The following is a 22,632-nucleotide window of genomic DNA, read 5'->3' on the forward strand; positions in this document are numbered from 1 at the left end:
GGGATGGTTGCCATAAAAATGGAGAGGCAGAACTCCAAAGTTCTCAAAATAAAATTAGGATGTGTAATTGAGAAGACTTGGTGACCAATTACATGTTCTATGAGGAAGAGGCAACTGTGGTTGGAGTTCCCCAAGATTCCCAAGATGTGTAAGAGGGAGTGATGAGTTCCATTTCAGGGTAGCCAAGGTTGAGATTCTGTGAACCATAGAAAGAGATAACAGCCATATGTGTGGCCTAAAATGTGGTCTAGATTGGAGAGAGAAAATTCAGGATCCACAATGATGGCAAAGTTTGGGGCATAAAGAAAGTCAGCAGGGAGGAGTATTCCAAAGGAGATCCAGAAGAAAATGATGGCTAAGTTGAATATATGGAAATTCAGCATTTAAGAGTCCTTAGGAAAAAATAATAGGAAGAGAACCACATGGTCTTAATGAGAATGAAGTAAGGAATGGTGAAGTTACAGTGAGAAGGAAGTGGTTCATTGTATTAAACAGTACAGTGGTTAATTATGATGAAGTAAATGGTTCATTGACTCTGGCATTTAGATTATTGGAGGCTTTAGTGCAACAGTTTCAGTGAAAGTATTAAGAATGGAAGTTATCTTTTCTGGGTCTCATGAATTGAAAGAGAAGTGGTAGAACAATAAGTATAATATTTTGTCAAGACCTTGAGTGTGAAAAGTAAGAAAGGTAAATTTAACTTATATGGGTTGCGTGTTTAATGTTTTCTTTATCTGTTTCCTTGAGATCTGAATGTATAATTAGAAATTCTGCATAGAACCTATATTTAGATTGGAGCAATGACTTTAAAAAAATTAAATATTAACACCTACATAATGGAGTGTTCACTTGTTTCTGAAAACGAATGATAGGGTGAACAACAGGTAGATAATTAAATTCTCATCCAACTTTTTCAGTAACATAATTTTCAGTGATTTAACATTAGTTTTCCCCCCATTATACTCCTGCATTTTAAAAATGGAATTTACACAGCAAGTTTCTATAATATAGTTTTGCTTTGCCAATTTGCCATCTTAAACTATTATATCTCTTCTAATTTAAAAAGCTTTCTTTGGGGTGAAGAAAGAAGTATACCATAAGCTTCTAATGTGTGTAAAATAATATTCATGTATTGTGACATACATATAATGTTAATAGTATAGGCCATCTTCAATGGCAAAGAGTTGCAAATCACATACTATAACAATCAGAAGTTCCAGGATTTGAGTCCTTATTATTCCAAGAATTAGCATCTAAATCTTTTCAGGTTATTTAGTTTCTTTATAGGAAAATAGGGAATTGATTTCAAATACACTTGTGAAGATTAAATAAGGTAATTTATGTAAAAGTTTTACACAATTTCCAGAATATATGTCCACCCTTTTAAAATTTTCTATACCCCCCGAGTACCTGATTATCTAAACAACTGCTCCTTATTATTTTCTTTTCCAAAATAATTTTTTTTTCTTTTAAAGGAATAAGTTAAAGGTAAATGTTGCTTAAAGAGCCTTAGGGAAACTATATTTTAGAATTTCCAATGCTGAACAAAGTATACATTTCATAGTAGGATAAATGGCTTTGAAAATGACTCCCCTAAAATATTTTGTGCAACTAAATATTTTGTATGGTAAAACCCTTGAATAATCTTAAAGCAGCACTGCTCAACCTTTGTCACATGACAAATGTAGAAAATATTATTTTAAAATTTTTATGTGTACTGGCTAATACTAGAAGGAATCAGGCTATATATGAGTCTTGTGAAAGATTTTTTATGCCTCTATATCAAATATTATGATAAAATCAATAAAGAGCATGGGGAAGATAATATAGATTGAATTTATTTAAAATTCCAAACAAAATGTTTGCTTTCAGATTTCAAGTTTCCAATCCAGTGAAAACCTGGTATCAAATATTCAAAATACTGATGAATCGCTGATTTCCAGAATTTGAATTCAGTGTTAGAACTGTAACTCTGCAGTTTATCTTGGGCACCACAGAAACAATGTATCAGCAGCAGGTGGAGAAAATTTCCTGACTGGTTTGAAGACAAAGATTCAGGGCTGCTGCATTTAATAGGAATCCCCAGCTGACCTCTCCATCTCCTCACTAGCCACACATTGGGTTGGCCTCCCTCCTTCTTGACAAGTGGAAGAGTGATAACCTTCCGTCACTCCACCAGTCCTCTTGGTAATCAGTGTACTCCATGGAGGGCCCCTGAGGCAGAGCAAATAGAGCATCTCTCAGGCCAGACTCAGTGTGGAGCAGAGAGCTATGGATTACCAGGCATTGCTCACCATGCTCACTAATAGGAACCTGCTAGCCTCTGATAACTCTTGTGGGAGACCAGAAGTCTGAATGCCCTGGTAGAAGGATCAAACTGCCTTTGCCTCAAGGAGTTAGGGCATAAGGATCTTCAAGGACATCTACACCCCATATGCAGAATTTATTTGGGCAGATCTGACCTCGAGTAAGTAGGAAATACATTGAAATAAATAAAAATATATCCAGAGAAATAAAACTCTGGAAAATGACCAAAACTTCAAAACCTGGCATGGACTAAAATGGAATGCAATTTGAGGATTTCCCCATGACTTATTATAATAAATCAGCAATCATTTGCAGAGAGTTCTACAGTTTTCTAAGCATATTTTTCTCATTAGATACTAAAAACAAAGCCATTAAGTAGGAAAAGAGGTATTATGAGCATTTTACAATTGAGGAAATGGGGAAGTGAGAGATTAGAAATTAAATGACTTGCCCAAACATTAAAAAGGTCTCTAGGTAGCAGACACATTGCTAGAATTTGGTTAATCTCAGTTATTCAAGCTAATTATAGGAAAGTCTGCCCTGAACTATATCTGCACGCAATTATATATTCTTGAAAATTTAGTAACAAGGTATTCAAATTGTGGAAACTATCTTAAATTGTCCTTTCTCACTCTTCCCTCATATACTTTAAAAATGACTGTGATGCATAATTTCTGTCTAAAGAGTAAGGATATGAAGCTTTGAATTCTCCATATATTCCAGGCACACATGATGAAGGGGGCAGGGATAAGCCCCTTTCTCATGTCAGTTTTGACTTGGCATGAGGGAGTATACTAGGACTGTCAGAAGTCACTCAACTGCTGCAGAAAGTCTGCCAGCCTGCTTCATGCTATTCTTAAAGGAACGAGCAAAAAAAGCTTTCAGGCCCTTCCAAAGCTTATATGGAGACTAGCCAGACTTCTGGGATTCAGAATGGCTTGATGACTTTCTCATCTGTCACTTGAGCTGCCCTGACATTCAGAAACTTTGTACAAGTCCTTCTAGGTATAAATTTAAGGTCATTAAGTGACTCTAATTAAGAAGTCCTGCCTCATATTACTACCTTCAAAATAATTTTTCATGGCTGGGGGCTGTATGAAGGCTTTTCAACTATATCTATTAAAACAGAGATCTTCACTATTTAAGTATAGGATGCTTATTTTTTTCCCTCCCCGTAAATACCTTGCAATTATATTAAATGTAGACATCTTCAGATACATGCATGTAGGCACTTCAGATGGAGTAGGGAAGAGTTGTTGGCTTAAACTATCACTAGAGATACTTCAGAAATCTCTCTTTATCAAGGTCAAACTATGCCTACCTTACATAGCTAACAGATGAATATTCAAGATCTCATGTTTTTGAGGGCTGGGTTTGCTGGTGGTTTGGCAGCATCTTAGGAAGACTACTGATGGAAGACATGTTGGTATCACTACTGATATTTTTTAAAGTATCAATATGCATCTAAATACCCAAGAATAACCCCCAGCCTCCTGTGAAAGCAAAGTGGGTAGACATGCCCTCTACATTTCCACATAAAACCATCAATCCCTCCTTGAGGCAAACTTTACTCATTTTTTCAATTTGTTTCTCTTCCAGAGTGCCCTTAATATTTGTTTTAATTAGATCTCATTATTAAAATTACAATTGAAACAGTAGTTGGGGCTGAGACATAAAACAAAGACAATCTGCCCTTGGTATCTGCAGAGTATTGGTTCCAGGATCTCCACAGACATCAAAACCCACAGATGCTCAAGTCCCCATATAAAATGGCTTAGTATACATTTCCACTGCTATGGAAGGCCAACTGTAAATTATTTCTATGGGATAATTGGGATAGAAATTCCCCTTTAAGATACTACAGATAAAGGGATTTTTTAAATTTTAATTACACCATTTGCTCCTCAGATCTTAAACTTGCCTAACTGGATAATGAGAGTAAACATGCCCCTGAAGCTAAGGTTGAGGAAAATCTCTGATAACATGAATGAGTCTGTGGAAAGTATCCAACTCTTCTCTATCCAGTAATCACTGACTTAAATCAAATGACTTAATCAATTGACTTAAATTTTTACCCTGCCCTACAGAACCTACAATAGTTTTGTGCAGGAGCTCCATAAATGTTTGCCTGATAAAATTTCCTTGAATTCCTAATGTATATAACTTATAATTTAAAACCATTCTACTTTTAAAACATGTATTTCCATTAGTTTACATTTGTAAAATGTTTGTTACATATATACAGCAATGTCTTTTATATTACAAAAGCCATATAATTACATTTTTCAGACATGAAAAATGAATTAGTGCTGCATTATAAGTGGTGACAAATTTTCTTGTTTTTTGCAATTTCAATGAATAGTTATAGCAAGCTTCCTTGGCACAACTCAGAATAGCTCATTTGGCTCTGAATGAAAAAACTTCGATTAGTGTGAAGAGACCAATACTGTATTAAGGAAATGAAATCACAATTTTAAGATTCTGGAAGACAAATGCTGGTATCAAGGATTTCTCAGTGGGATGCGAAATATGGTTCAAAATTATTAGTGACGGGAAGAGTATTTGCCATGCTAGCAAAAATGATTTAATTTATATAATAAAGGCTAAACTTTTTAGAGCTAAATCAAAAGTTTGAAGTTATAAGCTCAAAAGTAGTGAACTACATTACAAGACTGTCAAAATATTAATGAGAAATTTGAGTGAATACAAGTATAATATCCTCTCACCAAAAGGTGAAAATGCTATTGTTTTCTTTGGCCCATCCCTACAGTCTGGAGATTGTATTAAAATTATATGGAGAAAACTATTTTGATAGCACAAAGTTTGCAGGAAGTCAAAGGAAAAATCACCTGTCAAATTCATTGTAAGAACTAAGAATAAGCTAGTTGAAGACAAAATTTGTGATGACCAACATCATGGTTTTCAAACATTAGAGGGCTCTCCTGTGAAAAACAGATGTCTCATTCCAAATGATGATTGTTGAGGAAATAAGGCAAAGCAACATTTTATAAAGAAGATTCTAGAAATTAGATTTGTTCTTCAAATGAGAAGGCCATTCTAGATATAGTGAATTCCTAATCTGTGAAGAGGATTAAGTAGAATTTGGGATCACATAATTGTAGAAGAAATGATTCAGATACTGGTTTAAACTAGATGAACTTAAATGTCCCTTGTTACACTGAAGTTCTCTGACTATGTAAAACTTTTTATAAATATGTCTTTACCATCTGGAATGACTGCCACCCTCATGTTTAATTGGGACAGCCAATCAAATTCTAAGGTCTCTTTTCAGATGGAAATGTTTTTAGTTAATTGAATTTCTTATTTTAACAGAACAGATTCCTGTAGTCCTCATGATTGCAATAAACCTTCTGTGATATTTCTTCTGTTAAAAGAGCTAAGTAATTTTAAAATGCTTACCTAATTATCACACTAATCATCTACTGTAAGAACTATATAGTTAAATTTGTTGTTTGTATTTACTGAGAGCCTTTTATGTATAAGGCAGATGTAACAAAGATTATTTGAATTAAAAATAGTGCCATAAAGATGCAAGAAGGAAAAAAAGAAAAAGAAAGAAAGAAAAGAAAAATAGTTTATCTCTTTGGAAAATCAGGAAAAGCTTCAGAGGGGACAAACAGGGAGGTGATATTTAAAATAAGTGTGAGAGATGGAAATTATTTGAATTGGCAGAGACAGAGAAAACAATCCAAGTATATGAAAAAGCTGGAGAACATGGAAATGAAGAAGAATATAGAACACATAGTAAGTTGTGATTTAAATAAACTGAGAATTGATGCTGGAGATGTGATTGGAAGATCTCAGATATGGCTTTCTTAAGGCTTAGACGTTTTATAGTTAATACCATAGGCAACAAGAAATGATTAAGGGGTGAGCTAGAGGACTGCCCATTGGAAAGGTTAATTTTATGAACTACATGGCATGGGTTAAAAGAGGGGCAAGCCTGGCTTCAGAATAACCAGTTACAAGGTTATTAAAATTGTCTGGCTGAGAATTTTTGGAAAGAGGGTGCTCGTTGGAAGCGAGAAATACATTCTTTGTTCTTCAGTCATGTTTGGAAACCCTTGAATGCTCTTGGTTAGAAAAAAATGTGGCCAGGAGAGCTCTTGTAACCATTTCTGTCCACTAAATGTATAGATACAGACTTTATCTGGCAAAGGACATGCAAGTCCTCTTGATGATAAATGACACTTGCTTGGAAACACTACTTAAAAACATAAAACAATTGCTTCTCTTTGTGATGCTTGATGTACTTGAGTAAATAGCCCCAAGTCTATATGAATCTTGAGAAAGAAATATTTATTAAATATTTGAGAGGCTTCACTGGCGTGAAAAATGATTATGACTACTGCTGCAAGCGGTGGATGGGGCCTCAGAAATGGAATGTTTAATGTACTTAATATCAAGTGCTGAAAAGGTTTTCATTTTGTCCCTAATGCACTGAAAGTGTTTTAAACTACAGCATTTGATGGGGCCTGTCAGTGTACTTCTGCTATGATCCCCCGGGACCATTATTCTGTTCATTTCTTTCTGTGAATTCTTACTTATCATAATGAACCCAAAGGCAAGCAGGGCCATCCAAGGTGTGGATAAATAAAAAAGGACTATGTCATTTTAAAACTGAGAGTTCAATTGACTGTTCACAGAACTGTTTAAAAACCAGTAAGACGACATATTTTAGGGCTTAATCACAGCCTATGGATCAAGGACACAAAACTTCTCAACATGATATGCTTATTCTAAAGCTGTCCTTGGCAACTTTCTTTTCCAAGTCATGAAAAATCTGTTTTCAGACTTATCATGAAGTTAATAAAGTGAAATTGCATGCATGCCTTACTCTGCTTCCATCATCATCCACATTATTAGAAAGTGAGTGTCATCAGCAAGTGGGATTTATTAAAAGCTCGCATGCACTAAGTGCCTTCGCTTTAAATTCAAGTGCGGATTCTCTCACGTATTTTATATGCATATTTTGGCAGTATGTCTATTCTTGAGCGTTTATGACAGTTTTTAGAGTGTCAGCTGAGGGAGGCTGAAGAGGGATCTGAGGAGTTGAGCTGCCCAACCGGAAGAAGGCGTGAGGAGCTGACATGAAGCAAAACAGCACTTTATTGCAGTACAACCGGGTGGCGCGCACAGGTGTACGCACTTGTCCTTTTATAATGCCTGCGCATGTCTGTTGTTCACAATGCGTACTCATGCTGTTGGCACATGCGTATTGTTCATAATGCGCACTCATGCTACTAGCGCATGCGTACATTTACTTCTTACCTCATACGCATGCAAGTTACTGTGAACTTTGACCTGGGTCCCACGGCCTACTCACTTAAGACGGCCAACATAGAGCCTGATGTAACTTGTGAATTATTTGCTGCTTGTCACTGGGTGTCCATTGTCGCAGAGTAGCATAACTTCTGCCATTGCAGACACCTGTTGTTCTTTTACTGTCTTTTTTTTCTATTTGTAAAGTAATTTTAATAGGCATTCCATTAATGATGCTATAGGATGCTGTGGTATGTTTCTGTTACTTGCTAGTCAAAGTGAGATCCACGGACCACATTCTGAGTAGCATTGGCATCACCTGGAAGCTTGTTAAAATGCAGCACCTCAGGCCTTAGCCCAGAGCTACCGACTCTGAAGCTGCATGTTAATTAGCTCTTCATGTGATTCATATGCCCTATAAGGTTTGAGAAGCACCACTCTTTTTAGCTTGCAGTGTAAAATAGTTTGAAGTCAAATTATCATAGTCAAGTTCTGTAACAAGAGATAAGCTGGGTGCTCTTAACTTTTCTGTGAATATAAAATATAACTATATAGATGGTGAACATTATGTTTTTAGCCATAAGATTGCTGAACCACTGAGGTCAAAGTTATTATACAAATTAATTATTCCTTAAGTGATAGTTCCTGAGTATATGTCTAGCACTTTCTCTTCTTAATATCCCTCATGCTTTCACCTTTGCAAGGCAATTCTTTAAACGGACTCATCTGTTAAAGGAATGCAGTACTCATTCAATCACGAGAGAGAGTGGACAGTGTGGGGCGGCAGAAAGAGCTCAGGATGGAAGGTGAGAAGAAATGGTTTATAAATGTAACTTTCTTTTGTGTTAGTGATATGCTGTGAGGCAAATTACTTAAAAATGTCAGTCTTAGTTTCTTGCTTAAAATGAGGGGATGAGTTTGAACTAGAGTGTATCTAATGTTTTCAATGTAAAATTTTAAGGCTAATATTACCAATAAGAATTTTTTATTCATGTTTAATTATAAGCTCATATTGAAATCTTTATATTGCCAGGGTTTCTTTGATATAAATAGGCAAGGGGGTTAAGGTTAGAGACTCAAGTTTTGGATTTAGACATATGTGCCACTTACAGAAAGTTGTTTGGCTTTAAGCAATTATCTATTCTTTTTTCTACTTAATATGTCTATGGAGCCGCTATGAAAATTAAATGAGAAAATGTATGTAATATATCCCCTAGTATAATATCGTACACAAAAGGTCAATAATAATTGCACTTACAATGAATTTTCAACTTCTATAACTAAAATAGCAAAAATATATTTATTGATAATGCTTTGGAGGATATTACATTTAGATATAAATACTCATTATTTATAACATTGGTATCTACATTACATAAAGGGTTACTGACTGTAAAATACTTTCCAATCCTTGAGGAGTATCCAGCAGATAATCAAATATGTCCTGGTTGTAAGGTTTATTGAACTGAGTATATTCATCTGACATGTACTTAATCCTAGAATAGCTGTGGTTCTAAGCTGTTGGGTATTATCAGTTGACTTCTGGTGGACACTGAAGGAAGGATGTAAATTAAATGTGTAGATCTGTGGTTTTAAATAACGACTGCTCAGTATAATCACATGTGAAGGTTTTAAAAATACCCATGCTCAGGCCCTTTCTACAGAGTTTCAAAATAACTTGGTCTCAGGTGTCAGGTTTTTACAAGCTTTTGTGTAATTCCAACGTGCGACTACAGTTGACCCTCCCTGGTGCAGAGAAGCTCTTGAATTCATTGTTGGCAGATGCTATAAATGAACAGAATATATTGACAGATTTCTTAAACAGATGAAATTCAAGCCCTGTCAACAACTTACATGTGAGTACACTTATTATGCACACACACACTCCCTCATCAAATCAAAGGCAATACTTAGTAAGATCCAAACAACATGTTTTCAGTGGAAAAAAAATAAATCTCTAAACAACAGCAGAAAAAGTCATTTAAGGATAATTATTAACTAGAAACTCATTTTCTGAAATGTTTCGCTGTGATAGGATCTTCCAGTTGGTTCATGTGTTACTATAATCCTTCATTAAAGAAAAAAGTTTTATGCCATTTTCAATCTTATACAAATTCAGGATATGCATCTGGATAATCATAAACATTATTAAATAATTATATTAAAATATGTTAATATTATAAATATTTGACTTAGTTACTATTTACCTGCAGAATCAGATTTTCAAGATTTAGCAGCATTTGTGATTTGGATTTTTTCCATTGTTAGCACATCTTACAATGTTTATAGCTGTCCATTCTTAAATATTCAAAGTTGAGCAGGATGTAGTTGCTTATTTTCAAATAAGCAAGATAGAAAATTTACCATAATTTGATCAAAAGACAAATTAGAATAAGACAGTTTTAAATATAGCATATTGTTGTTGCCACTGGTGTTTCTAATACAAAAGAATGGAATCAGCTCCTCTGTTGCATGATTCACATCTTGTTTCCAGAAGACTGATGATTAGCAGGTGTCTTGAATGTGAATCTTTTTATTGCAGAAGTCTTTTTTCCTAGTACACTTGAATTTCCTCCAGAAGTTTCTGTATTTTGATAATAGTATTTTTACTGAAGGATTTTTTTTTCCAAAGTAGATTTTAGGCATCTTTCAAAAGCCTTCTGACTCTTAAGATTTAGATAGATTCTTTTATCTTAAAATAGTGCAGCAAATAATTCTTGTAGAATCTTTTAATGTAATTATCATATTCTGTCTTTGTGTCTCTTTGTCTCTCTTTCTCTCTCCTATGTGTGTGTGCACATGTGTGAAACTCCAAAGAGTAATTATTTGGTTGTAAATTTTATGAAGTGCAGAATTGGTTTGTTCAGGTTATCAAACTATAAATTTATTATAGATTTAGCAGAGAAGAAAAAATAAAAATAGTTACATAAGAAAGAGAATCTTCCTAGACCAACATAAAATTTAAAAAGGGGGGGGCATTAATATATATGGATACATGTGAATGTATGAGTATACAGAGATATATAGATGTATGTATACACACATATATATGAATTTACTCATAACTGCATTTACACACTCAATTTTGAGATCTTTTTGATATGCCCATATTATTTTTATTGTTAAAATGATTTTAAAATTAGTATCAATGTTTCTAAACATTTTATTTTAAATTTTATTAACTTGTTTTTTATATACTTGTTTATATAACTTGTTTTTTAGAAGTATCAAAATTTCTAAAAACAATTTCTGTAAAGTCTTATGGATTCACTTTAGAAAAAGAAGTGAAGATAAAAGGATTTAGGATATCAGAACAATTAATTTTTATGACTTTTTCTCTTTAAATACTGTCATTTATCAATAAAAATGATGAGACACTAGGGAGTAGACAAATAGAATCATGTGGTTCAGCTCTTGTTTTATAGATGGGCCAATTGTCATCCACAGGAAATAAATTATGAACCCATAAATATATAGTTAAAAGGTGAGCCAGGGATAAAAGTCAGTTCTATGCCTTCATGTCTCACTACGGTTCTTTAATGTCAATAATTCTCTATTTCAGTCTTTCTGATTTCCTGTGTCACACTTCCAGAATCCGGATTTAATATGCATGATACATTTTTGTACTCTTCAGGCTTTTATTGGTGTCAAAAATAAATATTGGTTTTATTCCTGCTTAAAACATCCTGAAATATGTCCTAATCATAAAAATTAAGAACAAGTTTCCTTTGGAGTTATCTTGTGGTAACTGAAAGTATTTTGTTTAAAAATATTTACTTTAGGCCTTACATGTTTTTGTCCAAATCATTAATCAAAAGTACACATCAAAAAAAAAGTATCCATCATTTTCACAATACTTATTTTGTTGAAATTTTAAACCAGAGATACAAATCCCAGCCTTTAGATTTTATGTAATAGTCAACAATGTTCATTTTTATTTAATATTGCAATCTAATTTTATAATGTAAGAATTTTTTAAGGACAGTAATTCTAACATTGTAGGTTAAAGAAGGGATTGTTTTATTATGTTTGATAAATATCTATTTAAAAACTCTTAGGAGAAATAATTTTATCATGATAGATAATATTCTTGAGAATGCAAGAGAACATAAAATTAAATGGATGTAATGGAAATTCCACTACATACCGAATAATACAAGTGTGCTATTGCTACTATCATTTAACCTTTAGCTATTAAAAGGAGAAGAAAAAGTGTTCATTATTTGCAGATAATACGATAGCCTCAAAATTTCAAGAGAATCAATGAACAAAATTATTAGAATTAATATGAGACTCTGTCAAGGTGGATAGATACAAGACCAACATCCTCAAATCAATACTGTTACTTTATATCATCAACAAGCAGTTAAAACATAATAGAAAAATAGTCCCATCCAAAATAGCAATACATGACAGTACATCTAACAATGCACGAAGAGTTTCTGAGCTAAGGACAGTTACTGAAGAACTATTCATCTGTAATAACGATAACAAAGAACAACTATCAGAAATGATAGATTCTTATTCCTAAAATGTTGCCTTAAAAATGAATATTTGAAAGTTAATTCATACTTCCTCACCGACTTTCATAGCAATGTGAGAGATGTACTTTCGACTTATGAACAACAGGATTTGAACTGAGCTGGTCTACCTACAAGAGGAATTTTTTTTTTCAGTAATAAATGCCACAGTTCTACAGGATCACATCCACCCCAGACGGTTGAGTCTGTGGTGCCAAGCAGATAGAGGGAACCTTCTACATGGGGAGCCGTCATTAAATTACAGGAGAATTTTTGACTGCATAGAGGATCACCCCAACCCGCAAGTTGTCCAAGGGTTGACTGTAATTTTCACTGGAAACTGTCCCTCCAGCATAGTATTTAGTATTAAAATGCTTCTTTTAATGGGGGAATAATACTACTACCAATAAGAGTTTAGAATGCTCATTTCTAGTCATGGACAATGCAAGGGGGACTATTTTATAAGGAGTTATTCTCAGCATTACAATCCATGTCAGAGATGCATGTAAATGGTCTGCATGTAACTCAAATAATATATATTATACCAGAATCTCATATCAGTGATACTACTGGCAATACTATATTCATAGCCAATATTTGATTTTTTTAATAAAAAGGGCATAGAGTTTACAAAACATTTCTTAGAAATGATTAATTTGTCAAAGACAAAGCAGGACAGACATCTCACCAAGTTTAGATTATCCCTACCTGGCCTATTTCCTTTGGGTCTGTTCAAGGATATATGTGGGTAGCAGTAGCTGATAGCCTGTGAACAAGCTGCAGTTGATGGTCATGGGCAATCTAACTGAATATGAAGGAGATTTTTAATTATTGTCACTAGGAAAGGCTTTATTCTTCCAGTCCAAATGCAAGTAGTACCTCCTAAACTTCAGGCACATTGATGCAGCTGTAAACAAAATAAAAAAAAAATAAAAAATAAAGCACAAATAGGGTGTAGGATATCAATACTGTTTATTTGCATTTAATATTAAAATGAAGTAGCTTTTTTATTATAGTTTTTGCTTTTTTGTTGATTCGCTTAGCTGCGTATTTCCTTCACTTAATTTAACAGTACAAATGAGAGCAATAAAAATATTCTGGTAGAGCATTTTTTTTCTAAGAATATACTACAAGAAAAACAATACTTTCGAGGAGTAGAGTAGAAAGTTCCAGTTCATAACTAAGTTCATAATTAAGAGCTTACACAGACACACCCCCACAGGCATGTAGACAGAGTCAGATCCCTACTTCCCACACACAACTTTTTTCCAAACTTCTAGTTTGTTGCTATTTTAACTAAATTCTACTTTTTCAATGTATTGTAAAATAAATCTTATACAATCAACACTATGGTTTAATATTTCAGCTTTAAAATTTGGAGGGAAAAAGATCATAAATACTATTTTTGGTAGAGCATTGCAGACCTAAGCAAATCAAGCAAAAAAATCAATCAATGAAAAATAAGTAAATGACAAAAATTTCCCATAATCATTTTTTGCTTTTATTTAATATTACCAGCAATTAAGCATATGTGTTTTTCAAAGTTATTTTTGCATATATTCTTATCCTAAGTGACTTTAAATGGATTGGAAATATTCCACTTAAAATAAAATGAAAATACTTGAGTCAATAAAAGCCAAATAATAATCTGAAATTGTCATTTAGTTTTAAATAATTTTTATTTAATTTATTTAAAAGTCCTTAATTATTTAAAAAGCTCATAACAAGTGATATAATGGGATCATAACATTAATATAAAGGGTAAAAAAGCACTAATACAATATTTTAACTGTTAAAAATGAATGAATATGACATTCTATTATTTTTCTGTCAGTTTTTGACTGTACTCAGAACTTTAGTTTGAATGTGACAACGATGGAGGATTTCTATAACATGAAAATCCAGAAAATTCTCATCCCTAACAATTGTTATGTTTGTCTTCATTATGGAATTATTTTAAAATTAAATCTCAGCCTACAAATAATATCAGGAATATATCAGATATTATTTAAATATGTATTCTTCTTTTGCTCTAAACTGGTTTACTGTTGGACTGTTATTTACTATGGACTATATTGGTTTAAATTAAGGCTTCACTTAAGGGTTAAAGTGTCTTAAAACTCAACTTTTTAAATCCTCTTATAAATGAATAAACAGGGGGAGGTTGAATAAGTAACACAGTATTCAGGAATCTCTTGTTAATCTGATTTAAACTGCAAATATATTTATAAGCATTAACTACAATTAAGTAAATAATAATTTTCAATTTTCTACTATAACTGATAATAAAAATATAAACTTTAAAATGTTTTTTACTTACATTCCAAAGTAAAGCTAACTTGTCTCTGAGTCATGGAAAAATATATTATTTCCATGAAATTACAATAAGGTTTTGATGGAAATTTAATTAAATCTTTTTGACTAATAATTTAAACAATTTTCTAAATGTCTTGATTTAGATCAAATTCACTCTAACTAGGGATATGTTTTCTGAATTTAATTTCCAATGATCCAAAGAAACATAATCAAAGAAAAGGCTTTAGTGTGGTAATCGGCAAACAGCAGATTTTAGAAGTACAGAGCTAATGCTGTGTACTAAATGTCATAGTCAAAGGCACATATGAGATGACATAAGTCTTACTATCAAACTTTAATATTTTTAAACATCCAAGTATTTGGATCATAGAAAAAGATAAATGAAATTTGAATCATGAGTCAGAATGAAAGAAAAGAGAGCTAGTAGTGGTATGAACTTTCAGTGGGCTATTATTTTAGTTGGCTTTAAAAAGAAATTAATCAGGTGCCTTCGGGATAAAGGGAATTGTATTTGAAGTGGACTATTTTATTAATATTTTGAAATAGAATAAAGATTTTTTTAAACTAGTCAATTATCTGAAAATGAGAACAGGAGTTCCACCTTGACAAGCGGAATGTCTTAAAATAAATACTGGGGGTATATTAAAACTCATTATAAAGTGCATGGAAAAGATTTCCTGTTTCACTTGACAGCTCACTCTAACGCATTAGCAGCTTCCTCCTGGGTGTTGGAATTAATTCTGCCACAAACATGTTTAGTACATTTCAGGTCCCCTCCCCAGTAGGTTTCCACACTTCATTCTTCGAGTTATTGCTGCTTTTCTGTGTCTCAAGCTGTGTAGAGAAATGATAAGATATTGAAGGAAAACCGATTACTTTGGATAGTTGACATAATCTGTTCAGTTGTTTTTGGTACGGTTGCTTCTTTTCCCCAAGGAATTCTCAGAGGTTCTTTGCCTTTGCTAACCTTGCTCCAGGAAGCAAATTTGTATCAATTGTTATGCATTCTGCTTCCAGTATGAGATAAAGTTGGACTAATATTGCTGCTGTCATTCATTCTCCAAAGAGTGCTTTGTTTCATACCAGTGAGATTTAAGATTTTGAGATATTCTTTAGAGAAGAATATTGGAAGAGTACATGTTCTAAAAATGAACCGTTTACCTGATTCTGACATAAGCTTTCTTTCTCTCTTTTTTTAATGTTTTTGCCCAAGAATGATCAAATGATCTACTTTTCCCATGTTATGATCATCTATTTTTTCGTTGATAGGATTTTTTTTTTGCCTTGTGCTTTAGTGAAGATAAATGGAATCTTAAACAAAATAATAAGAGACTTTTCAGATATTTTATTGTGAACTATAATTTGTAATTGCTAAATAGAGCTATATATTTTCATAGGGTTTGTGATCAGAGCCAACATTTTTCTTAATCTTGCCTCTTTTTTTAAAAAAAAAATTTGGTCTCACTTTGTTCATAAAGAAGAAGGACTATTGCTCTTTGAGACCAGTGAACAGCTTCCTACCTAAGGAAACTAGAGAAATGAAATTTTTTAGGGAATACTTAGGCATTATTGTGGCAGTAACATATGTTTGATTGCTCATTGGTCAGATTAGACCCATTATATAGTTTTATTTCTCCCTTTTCCTTGTTAGCTGTTTGAACAAAAGATGAGAACTGCTCTTCTAGCAAGGTGGAATACAAGTTCTACTGGTTTAATTGAGATTATTTTACTAGAATTTAACAGAGCAATATGTACATTTCCTCTTCACCAGTGTGCCTCATGCATTGTATTTTACTGGATGGATGTGCTTTCAAAATAGCACTTTTATATCATATTTTATATTATAGAACATAATAAAAAAGATTAGAAAGGTTATTTTTATAGACATGGAGGTTTAAAATGAAGTTACAGTATGCAATAATAATTTTTTTATAGATAATGTTAATTTTCCTTTAATTTGCAAATTAGTAAACCTTTATCATGGAAATAAACTACAGTGATGGCTGTTATCTGAAGTATCCTTATCTGATGTTTCTCTTTGAATAATTTACATTTTAATTTGGAGATTTTAAATTTATTTCATACAGATCTAGTGAATGAAATCAAGTTGAAACTACATTTTATATGTTAAAAATACTATAATTTTAGTCTATAAGCTAGAACATTTCATTTCAAAATATATTGGGTTGATATTCCTCAATTTAAAATTAATTAGCTTTTGATATCAAGATTTAACTACTAGTAATTAACAGTTTTTTTTTTAATATTTTTTTTCTTTCTGGTCCCTGGATTGTACTTGTAAAATAAATAGATTGAACAGAAAATCTCAACTGTACCTTCATGCCCTAAACTTCCTTGATTTATAGCAGTGCTTATAAACTGTATCAAGCTCATAATTAGCATTTACCTTCTGAAAGAATGATTTCAAAGCATTTGATGATCTAGCCTCTTTTTTTTTTGAAAAAATATTGTTGAATGATTGAAAATGTTGAATGATTAAAAAATGACCTTTTAGTTGTGCTGTTACTCATCCTTCTAATCACAAGCAGGTAATGTGGGCCACAGAATGTGTATGTAATCCATTCTGCTCATCTTCACAAAGGAATTATTTGCCTGACAATCAACTTCGATTGTGTTTGCCACAGAAGCTGATGCAGAACTTCACTTTCGTCCAGATTTGGTTTATATAAAAAAATACAAGAACATTTTCCTTAAACCACAACAATTTATTAAGAACCTACTCCCAAGCCACGAGCCATTCTAAAGACGAGGCAAATAAGCATTGAACACTACCAGTTATGTTTTCTCAAGCTGAGGCATCATTAGGTTGTGTATATGTGGATAGAGTGGGGCTGAGACTAGACAATAAACAAATACATGAACAAATAACAGGCTAAAATGCTACAATATGTCTTAAAAAAAACCAAAATTTTTAAAAACCTAAGGAGACATTAAGTAACTGGCAAGCTACCTCAGATAGTGTAATCTGGGAAGTAAGCTCTGAAGTGGTGGCCTTAAACATCACTTATTGAATGCTGGACAAGAGGATTGTCATTGTCCCTGAAGCATAGCTGGGAGAGAAAGTCATCAGGTAAGGGCCGTCCTGAAGATTTTTTGGCTTCCTATTGCTGATAGACTGTAGCAGTTGCTCCCAAAGCTGGCTGATCATTAGAGAAGTTGGGTGGAACAAAACTAATAGATGCCCTCTCCCACCCCAACTAGGAAGGGAACCCCAGGATCTGTATTTTTTAAAATTACCAGTGTGATGTGATATGCAGCCATTTTGGGAGATTACTTGCAGTTCAAACCTTTAAATGATGTTTTGCCTTTATAACCAGTCATCACCAATCTTTTCAGCCTCACCTCTTAAACACTATAAACCCCTTCCCTCCAGTACACATGCACAAAGTGATACACATGCCTCGATATGAATGTAACATTTCCAAGCTGTCACATTCTCTTCTTTTTTTCTTTTTCCTATTGCTGTAAAGATATTTTAATATCAGTTTTGTTGAGATTCAGTTCATGTCCCATGAAGTCCACACTTTAAAATGTATGATTCGGTGAGTTTTATTCACACAATTGTGCAATTATTACCACTATGTAATATTAGAACATTTTCATTAACCCCCTAAGAAATTCTGTTCCCATTACCTATTATACTTCACATTCTCTTCTGACTGGGTTGCACTCTCAGCTAAAAAATGTCTTCTAGTCTTCCTCTGCTGTGCTCTTCCACCTCAAACTACCTCACTGGTCCTCTGGTGAAATCTCATTGTCCCTTCAAATTCCAGTTAATTGTTATCTCCTTTGTGATGTCTTATAGGGTGGCACTTCCAATTTCTCCTTAATAGTGTTCTCCCATCTGTTTCAATCAATGGGGTTTGGTGATCAGTCAAGGCACTATTACAAAATATTTTTTTTAAAGAATGATACAAAAATTCCATTAAAATTTTAATTCATATTCTTACATCATCTGTTGTTCCACTAGATGGACTATTCCATAAACTCTGTGATATTCCATGAACTTTCCTAACTAACGTGGATTCACCTTGAGATTTATTCTATAGACTAAGCCATTCATTTTTACATTATTTCACACATGTCCTTTTTTTTGTATATCATATTTTCCCTTATCTCTCATTTCCTTGAGATCTTGCAGTGCTGTGGGGAGATTTGATTTTTATTTCATAGTGCTATATTGGTATTATTTGCATTTTTAAGATAAGATATTAATCATTTAATCTAGGTTAGTATATAAATAAGATTAAGAAAATTGTTAGTTACCAACCCTCTACTCCCCTTTTAATTGATATACTGATTTTCATATATTTAAAATTTTATTCATGAATAGCTTGTATTTGCCTGAATTTTACTAACAGCATTTGCTATCTGAATTCTCATGATATTAAATATTTCATAAAAGTGTCACTGTTTTTAGGAAAGTATAACTAATATTATGGTGTTGCCTACAGTAGTTTCAAAGCAATGTGCACTTAATTGAATATGTGTGTGTGTTTGTTTGTATGTGCATTAAATATTCTGGGTCCAAAGAAATACTTTTCAAGGAGGAATGAAGTGTTGGCTTTTGATTATAATCTGAAGCATGCTTTCCTAACCTATTTATTATAGGAGTTTAACAGGGACATTTATTTCACTTATGCTTGAAGTTTGTAGAATATATTCATGATTCTCTTTTTTATGAAAAGCATGTAAAGAGAGGGAGTTTCTTACTGGTTTTACCCAGAGAAATAGGAACGGTGTGATATCTGGCAGCACTGTGGGGCCACTATATTTTATTTGTGGTCACTATTGTTAACCTCTGTGGAAACATCATTAAAGCCCAACCACAAGAGAGTTTCCTTTCTTTTTAATTCTGCAGTGTTGTCAATGGAGTTCCATTTTCATTTACCATCTCTTTCAGGTATTTGTGTCAAATAATTATTTTCCGTCTAGGTAAACCAGTTTTTGCATTGGGGACAGAATTAGTTTAAGCAGCCTTTTGTTTTTAAAATACTTATTTATATTGTTTCTTTATTAAGAAATTCAGTTACTGTAATTTTCAATAGAGTGAGGAATAAATAAAATTTATGTGGGCTATCTTTGCACACTAGGCATTGTGACATGGTTAGGGACTATTTATTTAATCATTTACCACCAAATGTCCCCCAAGAAGTGTGTATGTGTCTGTGTGTGTGTGTGTTTATTTTTCTTTTCTTTTTTTAGGGAGGTGGAGTGGAAGTAGGAGAGCAAACTCTTAAAGGAAAAAATTATAAAAGCTCAAAGAAAATATTTTCATTTTTTTCCTAGTAACTGTTTTTAGAGTATACTTTAGAGAATGGTTGTTATGGATAGATATTGAGCAAGCCTTCCATTATAATATTTTCCTGGCAACTTTAACAATGGGAAAATTGGGGAATATCTATTTATACATTGATTTCCTCCCTAAACAAAACAAGACTAATACTCATCACTCTTTCTATCCATCAGTCAGTCTATCCCACCACACATTCATCTATTATCTCCCCAGCCAAGACTCAGGAAATGCACACTTAATGAACTGAAGGAGCTGGAAGAGGACAGCAGTAGTGGGACTGCATTCCAGACACACAAAGCTGGAACTCTGTAAGGACAGATCAGTCCATACTGCTTGGAAAGCTCTATTCATTAAGTTAGATCCCAAGGTTGAAATTTAAACTTTGAAACACAAAGTTAGGCTTAGAACACTGAAGAAATAAGAAATAATCCCAATAGCCCATTTAGGCAGAAAACACATTAGAATATTGCTCACTGAAGTTCCTCTGGCACTGTGTGTTCTGAGTCATGTCTATAAACTACACAATCCCTGATGTAATGGTGGCTCAGGAAGCATTTGTATAAGTGTTCAGAGTAAAGTGATTATTGCCTCATCACGAATGTTTCAAATGTTTTCAGAATGTCTACAAGATACAGTATACATGCTTCAATTAAGTTTTGTTCTTGTTTTTGTTAAGTAGCATTCGTTGAAAGATCTCTTCATATGGAGACTTTATCTTACTATACTACATCATTTTCTGAAGATTGTCCTGTGGTAATGAATTAGTCACTTTCATGTGAGCTAGACTCAAACCAGTGATTTGAAGTAATAGAATCTTTGTCTCATCAATCTCATGAACCATTTAGTCTCCATTTCAAGAGAAGTTTTAAGTCTATTTCTAAATGTGTGTTCTATTTTTATATTATGCCAATCAAATATGCTCTCAAAGGAAAGCTGAGTGAATGGCTCAATTATGGCTGTCGATGCCTTTCCCCTCAATTTCAGGACCAGTGCTCCTGAATTACTGTGGGCAAAACTTGGATGATCCCCATGGGGAAGAATAATGGAAAAGAGAGAAGAAAAGATTTGATACTATAGATTTAGAATTCAGCATTTTGGCTTAAATCTTTGTTTCCGTGACTGTTGTTACGGAGTTATATTCATTTGTGATTTGTCTACAATTTTAGGATATTGCATTTGTTTTATTTGTTCATTTAAAAAATCATTTCTGCCAAAAAATTCATATTTTTTGCCAAAAAGCACAAAGATACTTTTGCATAATATACGTGTAATTATATAAATGTGATACAATAAAGCAACTCAAATTTTTTTTGTAACAAAGTCAGAACCCTCTTTTAAAGCACAAGTTAAACAAGGAATTTTTTTTTAGTTGTTTTAAGCTTTCTAGTAAAATCAAGTTTCCTTTGATGATCATTTTTAGGCAAGAGTTGGAAAATCAGTCCTGAATTAGAATATTTGCTTTTATTTTTTGTCTTCACTATTTGTAATTTGCTCTGTATTTACCACCTATAAATAGAAAATAGTCTAAAGAAGTGGATATCAATCATAACGATGACAAGTTACAGTTCTGTAAAGCCTAGGCGTAAGAAGTATATGAATGTGTGAGCTACATATCATTTTTCTTAATGACTACATACGACCTAACCATTCAGACCATTTTGTTTTTTTGAGTGTGAGTAGATCTGAATAAGCTGATGTGATTCTCCTAAACTTGATTATGACTGCTGTAACCTAGACTGTGTTGTTATGTTTTTGCCACGACTTGGGTTTTTACCATCATCTATTTTTTTTTTTTTTGAAAATTTAATAATTGTATACATTTCTAATAACAGTATTCTAGTGCACTCATATGCTAAGCATTGTCTTCTCTTCAATTGAAAAATTGACTTTCCATTTTAGACAAGCAGAACTTTTTAAAAAGTATTTTTTATTATACATAAATGATAAGAGCGTGTTAAATACTGACATTTGACTATATTTAAAATTATACAGCCTATCTGATTTTATCTACTGGCACTCTTTTTTTTTCCTTCCCCAGCTAAGCAGTGCCCTTTATCTCAAAATGTGGTGATAGTGTGGGCTAAAATTACTGATTTTTCAACATATGCCCAAATGGTTGAATGTGAAATGTGAACAAATTAGAGAAAATACATGTGGATTTCTCTTTTATTCATTTAACACAAATTTCCAAAATATGTAGCACCACTACATTTCATAAAAAATTTATTCTTATGGAAAAATTAGATTCCACTCCTCCAGATTATTCAGAGCCATGTTCTTAGAGCATTAAATAGGAAAAGTAGTTTCATCTGTTAATTTTTAAACACTTCAACCTAAGGAAAAACAAATTTTAGATTACCATTTTGAGGGTCTCAGTTTTCAAATTAAAATTTATTTCTATATGAGTAGGAAACAGTCTTTTTCACTATAACCTGAGCTATAAAATGAAATAAGGTTAAGTAAAAAAAGAAATGAAGTGTTACTTCCTGCAACTTAAAGCAAATGCCTAAGACTAGTACTCCCAAGGTGTGGTTTAGAAAGGAAATGTAATTTAATTCAAAATGTCTTGAATAGATGTATGAACCACAGCATCATAAATGGTTCTTAAAAGAGGCTAAAGTAGAATTGTACTTTAAAGCTGACATCTATCTGGAAGTTCGCCAGCAATTCTTAGGCTAAATAAACCTGCATCTGAATTAACTTGACAATTTCCTTCTTGTAAGTTTTCAGAAAAAAATAATATTTTTTATTTTTGATAGACTCTGAAATTTGTAAGAGCACCATAGTGTAATAGTTAATAACATGCATCCTCAGAGTCATAGAATCTTGATTCTAATCCTCACCATTTTACTTAATAGACACATGATTTTCAGCAAACTGCTTAAGAGC

At 32.9% G+C, this 22,632-nt stretch overlaps 1 protein-coding gene across 2 annotated transcripts in view; it reads left to right on the forward strand.

Annotated features, from left to right (window-relative positions):
• CADM2 (cell adhesion molecule 2) overlaps positions 1-22,632 on the forward strand; it is a 948,596-nt gene that overhangs the window by 84,131 nt on the left and 841,833 nt on the right. The window lies entirely within an intron of this gene.

Source organism: Camelus bactrianus, chromosome 1 (assembly GCF_048773025.1).
Source record: "Camelus bactrianus isolate YW-2024 breed Bactrian camel chromosome 1, ASM4877302v1, whole genome shotgun sequence".
NCBI lineage: Eukaryota > Metazoa > Chordata > Mammalia > Artiodactyla > Camelidae > Camelus > Camelus bactrianus.